Source organism: Mandrillus leucophaeus, unplaced genomic scaffold, assembly GCF_000951045.1.
Source record: "Mandrillus leucophaeus isolate KB7577 unplaced genomic scaffold, Mleu.le_1.0 Scaffold642, whole genome shotgun sequence".
Lineage (NCBI taxonomy): Eukaryota > Metazoa > Chordata > Mammalia > Primates > Cercopithecidae > Mandrillus > Mandrillus leucophaeus.
Window position 1 is genome coordinate 628,003 of NW_012106942.1, and position 11,405 is coordinate 639,407.

Consider the following 11,405-nt stretch of genomic DNA (forward strand, 5'->3'; position numbering starts at 1 on the left):
ATATATTAGAGATTTAAATATAATCATATTGTATAATAAACAAATTTTATGTCAACAGTTTTGAAAAGTTAAATGAAATTGATTTTATATTTTTTTAAATATCAAACTGATTAAGAAAAAAAAAACCTCATTTGTACTATAATAACTATTAAAGAAACTAGCATAGTAATTTAAAAAAAGAAATCCAAAAATCACCAGGCCTAGATATTTTCAATAGGCCAATTCAAATAGACTTTCAAGGATAAGATATTTCAATATAGAGAGCAATTTAGAGACTAGATAGAGTGCATATACCTTACTTTGAAATTGATACAAAAAATAGACGTTTCTCATTTATGAACATACCTATAATAATCCTAAAAATAGTATTAGAAAATCAAACCAAGAGTAACATAAAAAAATGCAACATGACCAAGTTGAGTTTATTTTACAAATATGAATGTACAGTAATATATTAAAAGAAAAAATATAAAATCATCCTAATAAATGTAGAAAAGTTACTTGCTGAAATTTACACATATTAATATTGCTAACAAGTGAAAATTTAGCACACTAGGAATAGAAAGACACTTACACAGGCTGACAAAAGTGATGTTCAAATAATCACAATAAAGCAAACCTTATTTTTAATGAGAAACAGTTACTATCATTAACTCTGAAGTAATATAAAATATAAGTATGCTTGTTATAATCACTTTTATTCAAAATCTTACAGAAGTCTGCCACAAAAAAAGGGGGAAAGAAAATCACTGGAAAAAAAAAAAGAAACAAAATTTCGATTATTCAAAATTCATATAATTATCAGAATTGAAAACTAAAAAATAATCAGATAAGTTACTAGAAGTGGTAAGCATTCATTACCAGGGCTTATCAAAAATTAAATGTATTTCAAGCATGAAGTAGCTAAGTAATTTATTTTAAATAGCATTATAAATAGTAACACACAGTGTGAAATGCTAAAAATAAACTTAACAAAAGAAGAAACAACCATAATGTAGATGTTAAGATAATAATGATAGACAGTTAAGAATCCCTAAATAAAGTCTTATTTATATTCATGGAAAACAAGGAGAAATACACTATTATGAAGATGTCAATTCTCTCCTAAGAAAATTACAGAATACATTAAATTCTAATTTAAATTCTAGTATTTTCCCCTCTGTAACTGGAAAATGTATTATAGATTTCATACGAAAGAGTAAAATGCCAAAAACGTAGCCAAGATACTCTTTTTTGAACTCTTGGGTTCAAGCGATCTTCATGCCTTGGTTTCCCAAAGTGCTGGGATTATAGTCTGAGCCACCACGTCCAGTCCTGATAGTCTTTTATATTTTAAATTTTTAGTTCAGGAGTACATGTGCAGATTTGTTACACAGGTAAACTTCTGTCATGTGGCTTTGTTGTACACATTATTTCATCACCCAGGTATTAAGCTCAGTGCCCATTAGTTATTTTTCCTGATCCTCTCCCTTTTCTCAACCTCCACCCTCTAAAAGGCCCCAATGTGTGTCGTTCTCCTCTATATGCCCATGTGGTCTCATCATTTACCTCTCACTTACAAGTGCAAGCAGTACTTGGTTTTCTGATCCTGCATTAGTTTGTTAAGAATAATGGTCTCCAGTTCCATCCATGTCCCTGCAAAGGACATGATCTCATTCTTTTTATGGCTGCATAGTATTCCATGGTGTAAATGTACCACATTTTCTTTATCTAGTCTATCATTGATGGGAATTTAGGTTGATTCCATGTCTCTGGTATTGCGAACAGTACTGCAATGCACACATGAATGCATGTGTCTTTGTAATAGAATGATTCACATTCCTTTGTGTATATATGCAGTATTGGGTTCTGGGTTTGCTGGGTCAAAAGCATTTCTATCTTTAGGCCTTTGAGGAATCACTGCACTGTCTTCCACAGTGGTTGAAAGAATTTACACGCCTACCAACAGTGTATGAGCATTCCTTTTTCTCTACCACCTTGCCAGCATCTGTTATTTTTTGACTTCTTAATAATAGCCCTTCTGACTGGTGTGAAATGGTATCTCATTGTGGTTTTGATTTGCATTCCTCTAATGATCAGTGATGTTAAGCTTTCTCTCATGATTGTTGGTTGCATGTATGTCTTCTTTTGAAAAGTGTCTGTTCATGTCCTTTGCCCACTTTTTAATGGGGTTGTTGGTTTTTTCCTTGTAAATTTAAGTTCCTTAGAGATTCTGGTTATTAGACTTTTGTCAGATGCATAGTTTGCAAAATTTTTATCCCATTTTGTAGGTTGTCTGTTTACTCTGTCGCTAATTTCTTTTGCTATGAAGAAGTGCTTTAGTTTAATTAGATCTCATTTGTCAATTTTTGCTTTTGTTGCAATTTCTTTTGGCAACTTTGTCATGAAATCTTTGCTCCTGTCTATGTACTAAATGGTATTGCCTAGGTTGTCTTCCAGGGTTTTTATAGTTTTGGGTTTTACATTTAAGTATTTAATCCATAAGATAATCTTGAACAAACAAAATGTTAGAGATGGTGTTATGGTCTTTTAGCCATAAAGAGTTTTTATTTTAAAAAGTCATTATTAAGGAATATATTATTGATGAAAGGTGATCAATGAAATGGAAATTAAACACAGAAGCATATGTCCTTACTATATGAAAAGAAAATGGCATTTTACATCAGTGGAAAATTTAGGTTCTATTTTACAAATAGTACTAAAAGAATTAATTTTCCCTATGATTTTGGGGATGCTTTCACAGTCGTTGAAATCACATACATATATAAACATATACATATAATTATTAATCAATGATTATAGTAATATACAGAAAATACGAAATTAAAAGAAAAATAAAAGGAAAGTAAATGTCACTTATTAGCATAAACTTGAAATAAAAATTAATGAAAACATCACAAGAAAGACAAAATCAAAACTCATGGTTAAATTTAGGTACAAAATTTAGGTACAAAATATAGACAAACTGAGGTCAATCAAAGTTAAAAAACAATAACAATAAAATAGCTATGCCAAAGTTGGGTTCATTCCAGGAGTGCAAGTATGGTTATTTATTTTTACAAATCAATTAATATAATGCATCACATCAACATATTAATGAAAGGAAATCATATGTTACTCTCAATAGAAATGATGATAAAATTAAACATCCATCCATAACTCTAAAAAAATCTATTGGAAAAGTAGAAAAATAAATTGACTTCCTAAACTTGATAAAAAGCATGCAAAAACAAACAGCCGACAGAAAAAAGAAAACACATAATTAAGACATTTTCTCTAAGATCAAGGACAAGACAAGGTAGCTGGTGATTGCCTTTCCTATTCTGAAGAGTATAGGAGTATAAGCTATGGCAGTAGGCAAGAACAATACACAAATGCTTAAAAATGGGAAGAAAAATACTAGGCTGTTATTCAAAAATAAGAAAATATGCTATATCATAAATACAATTAAAACCACAGATAAAATACTATAACTACACAAGGTTTTATAAAGGTTGTAGCGTACAAACCAATATATCATGAATAGCATCCATAGAACGAAATGACTTCTTACAAATCAGTATTTTTTTTTAATAAGCAAATTAGCAAAGTGTGTAAACAGACTATTTACAGAGAAAGAAATATAAAGGGCCAGTATATGTATGTGTGTGTATACATATATATACATTTAAAATATATATATATTTTTTTCAAATGCTCAAATTTACCAATCAAGGATATACAAATTAAACCAATATAAATATTTTTCACATATTGACTGATAATACAACTAAGGTCATGTATTGGTAAAAATTTATAGAAACGTGCATTCTCATACATATTTCATGAAAATGTCCATTAGTAAAATCCATTTGAAGGATAATTAGGTGGAACATCATAAAATTAGAATGCCCCTAACTTTAGATAAAGCAATTCAAGAAAAGGGATTGTGGGAGTACAGCTCTTTCCTTTCCGTCTGGCGGCAGCCATCAGGTAAGCCAAGATGGGTGCATACAAGTACATGCAGGAGCTATGGAGAAAGAAGCAGTCTGATGTCATGCGCTTTCTTCTGAGGGTCCGCTGCTGGCAGTACCGCCAGCTCTCTGCTCTCCACAGGGCTCCCCGCCCGACCCGGCCTGATAAAGCGCGCCGACTGGGCTACAAGGCCAAGCAAGGTTCCGTTATATATAGGATTCGTGTTCGCCGTGGTGGCCGAAAACGCCCGGTTCCTAAGGGTGCAACTTACGGCAAGCCTGTCCATCATGGTGTTAACCAGCTAAAGTTTGCTCGAAGCCTTCAGTCCGTTGCAGAGGAGCGAGCTGTACGCCACTGTGGGGCTCTGAGAGTTCTGTATTCTTACTGGGTTGGAGAAGATTCCACATACAAATTTTTTGAGGTTATTCTCATTGATCCATTCCATAAAGCTATCAGAAGAAATCCTGACACCCAATGGATCACCAAGCCAGTCCACAAGCACAAGGAGATGCGTGGGCTGACATCTGCAGGCCGAAAGAGCCGTGGCCTTGGAAAGGGCCATAAGTTCCACCACACTATTGGTGGTTCTCGCCGGGCAGCTTGGAGAAGGCGCAATACTCTCCAGCTCCACCGTTACCGCTAATATAAGTAAAGTTTGTAAAATTCATACCTAATAAACAATTTAGGACAGTCATGTCTGCTTACAGGTGTTATTTGTCTGTTAAAACTAGTCTGTAGATTGTTTCTTGAATGCTTTGTCAAATTAAGAAAGTTAAAGTGCAATAATGTTTGAAGACAATAAGTGGTGGTGTATCTTGTTTTTAATAAGATAAACTTTTTTGTCTTTATCTTATTAGGGAGTTGTATGTCAGTGTATAAAACATACTGTGGTATAATAGGTTTAAAATAAATTCTTTAAGAGAACTGAAAAAAAAAAGCAATTCAATTTTCTGGAAATCTATCCAACATTAACATTTACACAAGAGCACATAGACATATTCATTCATGCATGAATGCATTCATTCCTTACTAAGTGCTCCATATACTAGAACCTATCCTAGGTACTGCAGAATTAAAAGAGAATAAGACAGAGAAAGACTTACCCTAACATGCTGGAAAGTTTACATACTAGAAGAATATGGATGCAACAAATCAATAAAGAGCATAATAATTAATAGGATCATAAAAAACTAAAAGAAATAATGACTAAGAGTTTTCCTTTTCTGAGGCATTAATAAATATATTGATGAGCAGAGGACACCATCATTCTTGAACAGATTGATGGCAATTGTCTTGTGAGGGTATGCAATGGAATAAGTTCACTGTTCATAGTGGGAGAAATGAAGCCCCAGCAGAAGCCATGTGAGTAAAGCATATGGAATTAACACAAATGACGAAGGAAAATAGGTCATTACATTACACTAACTTGTAGAAATTTGCAGCACCCTCCCTCAGCATCTTAGTCTATTCACGTGTACTGACTCCCTGCTGCCCAGACTATAATCTTCCTAAGAACAAGAGTCATGTCTGTCTCTCTTGTTTCTCTAAACCCAGTACTTGGCATATCTTAGTAATAAATAACTTCATGTATTTATATAATTATTAACGCATGTAGGGTTTACTGTGTGTGCCAGCCATAATTCCTAATGTTTTAAAAATAAGAAATGAAAACTCATTCATTTGCACCTCATAACAACTTGATGAGGTTGCTTTATTTTTATCCCCCTTTCACAATTGAGGAAATGGAAGCATAGGGAGTTAAAGTAACTTAATCAAGGTCCAGTATGGTAGAGACAGGACTGTACACCCTAGACATCTGGCTATAAAGAACCTGCTTTTAACCACTATTCTACGCTGATTAAGAGATTGCTGAACTCACTTTCTTGCAAACAGTTAAACTTCCTGGAACTGCATTGACAGAAACCTTTCATTCTGGAAGAGAGCCTCTGCTTAATGTAAAGATTCATTCAAGAGTTTTCCCTCTCCATCAAGTGGTAGTGGGGAGGGAGAGGCTTGCCTCCCATGGTACATTTACATTGCAACCTTTAGATAAATTATTAGCTGATTTAAAATGGAAATGAACAAAGGCAGCCTAAAACCTCTTGACTTGGAGTTTAAAAAAAAAAAAAACATTGCTGTATTCATTTAGCCTAAGAAAGAACAACACCATAGTTAAATTTAAGTATATCCAAAGAAAATTCCAATTAAATTATACTGATGGGAATTTGAATGATCATCCCACTAAATTTTTTGAATATAACTTTCCTCACTAGCCAGTAAAATATTTTTCATTCAGAGGAGTTGAGTGATCTGTCTTTTGAATAATAGTAAATACAGCTCACATTTATTTTAGAATGTCAGAAAACAGCTCAGTTGACAATATTAATAGAGTAGAAAATCCATGATGGCAGAAGTTTCATGTCAAATATGACAACCTTCTAAATTACTTGTCAAAGTTGACCTGCACACAAGCTTAGATGAACTAAGTTAGGCAAGTTAACAGTGAGTGTAAAAGTGAAATACATCTCAGAATTTCAATGATAGTGATCACTGAACAAAACTTGGGATTGAAAGAACTACAAATAGAGGAAAAACTCATCTATTCCTGTAACTATTTAAGAATGAAAAGCATATTTAGACCAAGTTCAGAGAAAAGAGGCCTTTATAACATATTTAATGTAACCATGCAAATAAACACAATGAGCGTTTGTTTTGGTTTACTGTCAGACAAAAGGAAGTATTTTCAATAGTGATGCCAACAAAAAATCTGTATTGTAAAAATCAAAGATGATACTTACAATTAGGAATATTAACTCATTTCCTAAATTCAAAAACATTTTTGAAATCTGGGACTAGTTTTATGAGATAAACCATCAAGGAATTATTAGCAGCAGCAGGTACTGGTATTCCTCATAGCTGTATAATAGCTAGCTGTGCTATACACCCACAAGGTCTATAGTTAGAGGGAAATAAAAAAGTAAAGTAAATAGCTGTCATTCATTGAGCAGATTCTAACAGCCATGATATACTGTACTAGCTATTTTAAAATATCATTTCATTTAATGCTCAGAAGAAACTCCAGTAGACAAATAGATTCGTGTACATACTTCAGTATGCTAGTTCGTTATAATTTTCCAGCGCTGCCAAGGAAATTTTACTTTATAAACAATTCTGGATCAGAAAACACATTGCCTACCTACTGCATACTTCCTGTACCACAACAAAGAGTCTAAAATGCATTGATATTCAGTAAATGTTCTTAGTATATTAAAAACTTGTTTTACTATATTAAAGTCCTTAAAGAAGGGTATCAATATTTTATATATGGCCTTTTAGTCCTTCAATCTCTCAATTCAAATAATAAAGAACAAGTTATAGCTTACATGCTTTTTCAAAGAGAATTAAGAGACAAAGCTGATGTAGTAGCACTTGGCTGTAATCCCCAATACTCAGGAATCCAAAGCAGGAGGAATGCTTGGGTCCAGGAGTTTGAGGCTATAGTGCACTGTGATTGCACCTCTTAAGAGCCATTGCACTACAGCCTGGACAACATCATGAGAACCCATCTATTAAAAAAAGACAACGGAAAGAAAATTAAGATATAAACAATGTATTTGCAGGTAAAAATACTTTAGTTATAGTTTTCTAGATGACTTTAACAAGCATTTATATAGGTCCTATTATATACATGCTGGTCACTATGCTTGGCGCTAGAATCTACCTACATCAGGACTTCACATCTAGTATTGGCATGCGTGTCCATCCATGCGTGTATATATGTATTTTGGGGAAAGGGATACAAAACTAATAAAGGGATACAAAGCTAATACTCATCAAATAAAATAACATGTCTAATATATGTATGGTTGAGTAAACTTTAGTATATTAATTATTGCTCTTTTCCCTCTCCCATATTGTTACCTTTTTTCTGCCTCTTCTTCAAGAAAGTAGTAAGCCTCAAGCCTCACGTATTTGGAATAGGTATACAACTAAAAATAAATTAAAGTTAGCTTGTCCGAATTCTGAAAATTTGTTTTGTAAGTTCTAAACCTACTGAGCATAATAGTTTTTGGGACAAGATAAAAAGAGTCTTGGAAAAGCAGGAAATAAGTTGAGGTTCCCCTTAAATTATTGTTTGGTGGGGCCCAGAGGTACAGATCCAAACAGTAATGGGACATTGCTTCAAGGCCTCAAAAAATGGTCGTGGGCTGGTCACCAGGCACAGCAGAGATTTGACACCTCAAGCATGGCATGAAAACAGCTAAAAAGTGTTAGTCGAATAAACCACTGTAAGCACAGCCAGTGAGAATGTCAGTGTGGACCATCACCAGTCATCAGAAACTCCTGTCCATTCCCTGGGCACAAAGTAGGCATCTCAGATTCTGAACGGACATTAGGTTGGGGAAGGAGAACCTACCACATTGGAGATATAATTTCTTGTAAATTTAGAAAGTCAGAGTATAATAGTAAAATCAGTTTTATTTAAAGGAAATAAAGTAATACTTTAAACACACCTTAGTTTGCAAACTGTAATAAATATCTGACTGGTTGTGAGATAATAAAAGTATTTGTGAAGTACACACAATGAAAAAGAAAAGCAAGTGATTAATGTATCACAGGGAAAGTGACATCTGAGTAATGTTTGGAAGATGAGTGAAAGCTTCCTTAGCAGAGGTATTACACATGCAAAGTTAGACATAACTCTTAACACCATACTTTGACCTAGGTATCATCAGAAATCCATTAGTGTAGCACTGGAATGTAAAAATTCACAAGCGACTGATCATAAGAGAGGTGAAGTTGAGAGAAAAGCAAGATGTATTGAATGAATAGGATAATAATTTTCAGTAGCAGTGGTTCTCAAAGTATGGTCAAAGGACTCCTAGATATTCAACACTTTTTCAGTGGATTCACAAGGTCAGAACCATATTTCTTATAATAATAAAGCATTATTTGCATTTAACACTCTTTTTCTCATACAAGAATGCAGAGGAAGTTTCTAAAGGCTACATGACATATGACATCACAACAGACCAATGCAGAAGGGGATAAAACCCCATGAATCTCCTATTGAGGCAGACATTAAAGAGATTTGCAAAGATGTAAAACAATGCCACTTTTCTCACTTTTTTTTTTGTTTCAAAATTAACATTATTTTCCATAATATTTATGTTAATATACAATAAAAATGTTTTGGAAATGTTTGTTTCAATTTCTAATATAGTAAACACTGTTTATCTAAAACAAACTTTAAAAAGTGTTTGGGGTTGGTCTCAACAACTACTAATAATGTAATTTCAAACCAAAAAGTGTGAGGACCCATACTGAAACTTAATAAGAACTAAGTTTAGAGGCTTCATATTTCTTAATGCTAATATAACTAGTATGATAAAAGGAAAAACATAAATAGTCATCCTGGTTATTATACTTGACTATTGAATTGGTATGGGTAAACGGTGTCAGTACATTGACAGTTAAGACAGCGATGAAGGCAGGTGATAAAAATGTAAAATGGAGCTGAAAAGTAGTATAAATAATATTCTTTTAAAAGTAATGAAGTTTTAATCAAATATGTCATTTCTATTAAAATAGGCTGTCATGGCTGTTTCCTCACTGCAATTATTACTGCTAAAGAAAGAGAAGACAATGACAAGAGGAGGAGGATGAGAAGGTAGAATAGGAGGAAAAAAATTAAGCTTTTGCATGCTGATTAGTACTTTAAATATTAGGTTGATCATCATAAAGCATAAAGAGTAAGGAGAAAACACTTGTTTTTAGTGTTCAAAATGAATATTCTCTAGGATAAATTAATTGAGCCAAAAATAGCCTGTTCCAAAAGCTTACGTTAGGAAATGCTACATGAGGGCAAGAAATGTTTGAATATTTGATACCCGATATGGTTTGGATATGTCTGCACTCAAATCTCATCTCCAATTGTCATCCTCATGTGTTGAGGGAGAGACCTGGCAGGAGGTGATTGGATCGTGGGGGTGGTTCCCCTCCCGTGCTGTTCTCTGCTGATAGTGAGTTCTCAGGAGAATATTTGCCTTGCTTCCCCTTTGCCTTTCACCATGACTGTAAGCTTCCTGAGGCCCCTCCAGCCATGTGGAACTGTGAGTCAATTAAACCTCTTTTGTTTATAAATTACCCAGTCTCAGGCAACATCTTCTTGGTGGTGTGAAAACAGACTAATACAAAACCAATACAAAATTAATATAGATGTTTAATTTCATAAAAAAATTGTCATTACTGAATATGACCACCCTTAGGTTAGCAATTTTATAAATATTTCTAACACCATTATTCTGAAGAGTGGCCATACTAGTTTATGGCTTAATAACTCAAGGACTATTTTACTAACCCAGGTATCAAATAATCTAACAGTTAATTTGATTTGGAACAAATATGGTTATTTGTAATAATTTTACAACATAATAGACAACAAAAATTGCTCAGTTCAAACAAAAACTAGGATAGAGAATATACAATCTTGGTTAATGTTTTCATCGTTTTGTAGAAATGCTCATAAATAAGTCTATAAATTATATATCTATAAATAAATACACTAAGACAACAATGCAATACCACCACCTAGGAGATGCCACACACCTATTAGAATGGCCACAATGCAGAACACTAACAACACTAAATGCTGTTTCCTATGTGGAACAACAGAAACTCTCATTAATTGCTGATGTGAATACAAAATGATACAACACTTTGAAAAACAGTTGTTTGGTGGGTTCTTATAAAACTAAACACACTCTTTCCACACAATCCAGAAGTCATGCTCCCTTGGTATTAATCCTAAAAAGTGCAAAACTTATGTCCACACAAAAATATACTCAAAGGTGTTTATATTAGCTTTGTTCATAATTGCCAAAATGTAGAAGCAACTAAGATGTCAGTCAGCAGGTGAATAGATGAGTAAATGGTGGCACATCCAGCCAAATTAATGCTACTCCCTGCTAAAAAGAAATGAGCTAATAAGCCATTAAAAAAAAAAAAAAAGGAGGAAACATAAAAGCATTTACTAAGTAAAAGATGCCAGTCTGAAAAGACTATTCACTCTTTAATACTAATTATTTGACTTTAGGGAAAAAAGAAAAAGTATGGAGACAGTAAAAAGATCAGTAGCGGCCGGGCATGGTGGCTCACGATGCCTGTAATCCCAGCACTTTGGGAGGCCGAGGTTGGCAGATCACGAGGTCAGGAGTTCAAGACTAGCCTGACCAACATGGTGAAACCCTGTCTCTATGAAAAATACAAGAAAATTCGCTGAGCGTGGTGGTGCACGCCTGTAATCCCAGCTACTCAGAAAGCTGAGGCAGGAGAATTGCTTGATCCCAGAAGGCGGAAGTTGCAGAGGGTCGAGATCACACCACTGCACTCCAGCCTGGGCGAAAGAGCAAGACTCTGTCTCAAAAATATATAAATAAATAAAATTGGCC

The 11,405-nt window shown here is 33.9% G+C and overlaps 1 pseudogene across 1 annotated transcript; it reads left to right on the top strand.

The window, feature by feature from the left end:
* Positions 1-3,925: 3,925 nt before the first annotated feature.
* On the top strand, positions 3,926-8,594 carry LOC105554438 (annotated as a pseudogene). The gene is made up of 2 exons (XR_001008327.1): positions 3,926-4,602; positions 8,574-8,594. The product of XR_001008327.1 is annotated as a 60S ribosomal protein L15 pseudogene (transcript).
* Positions 8,595-11,405: the final 2,811 nt, after the last annotated feature.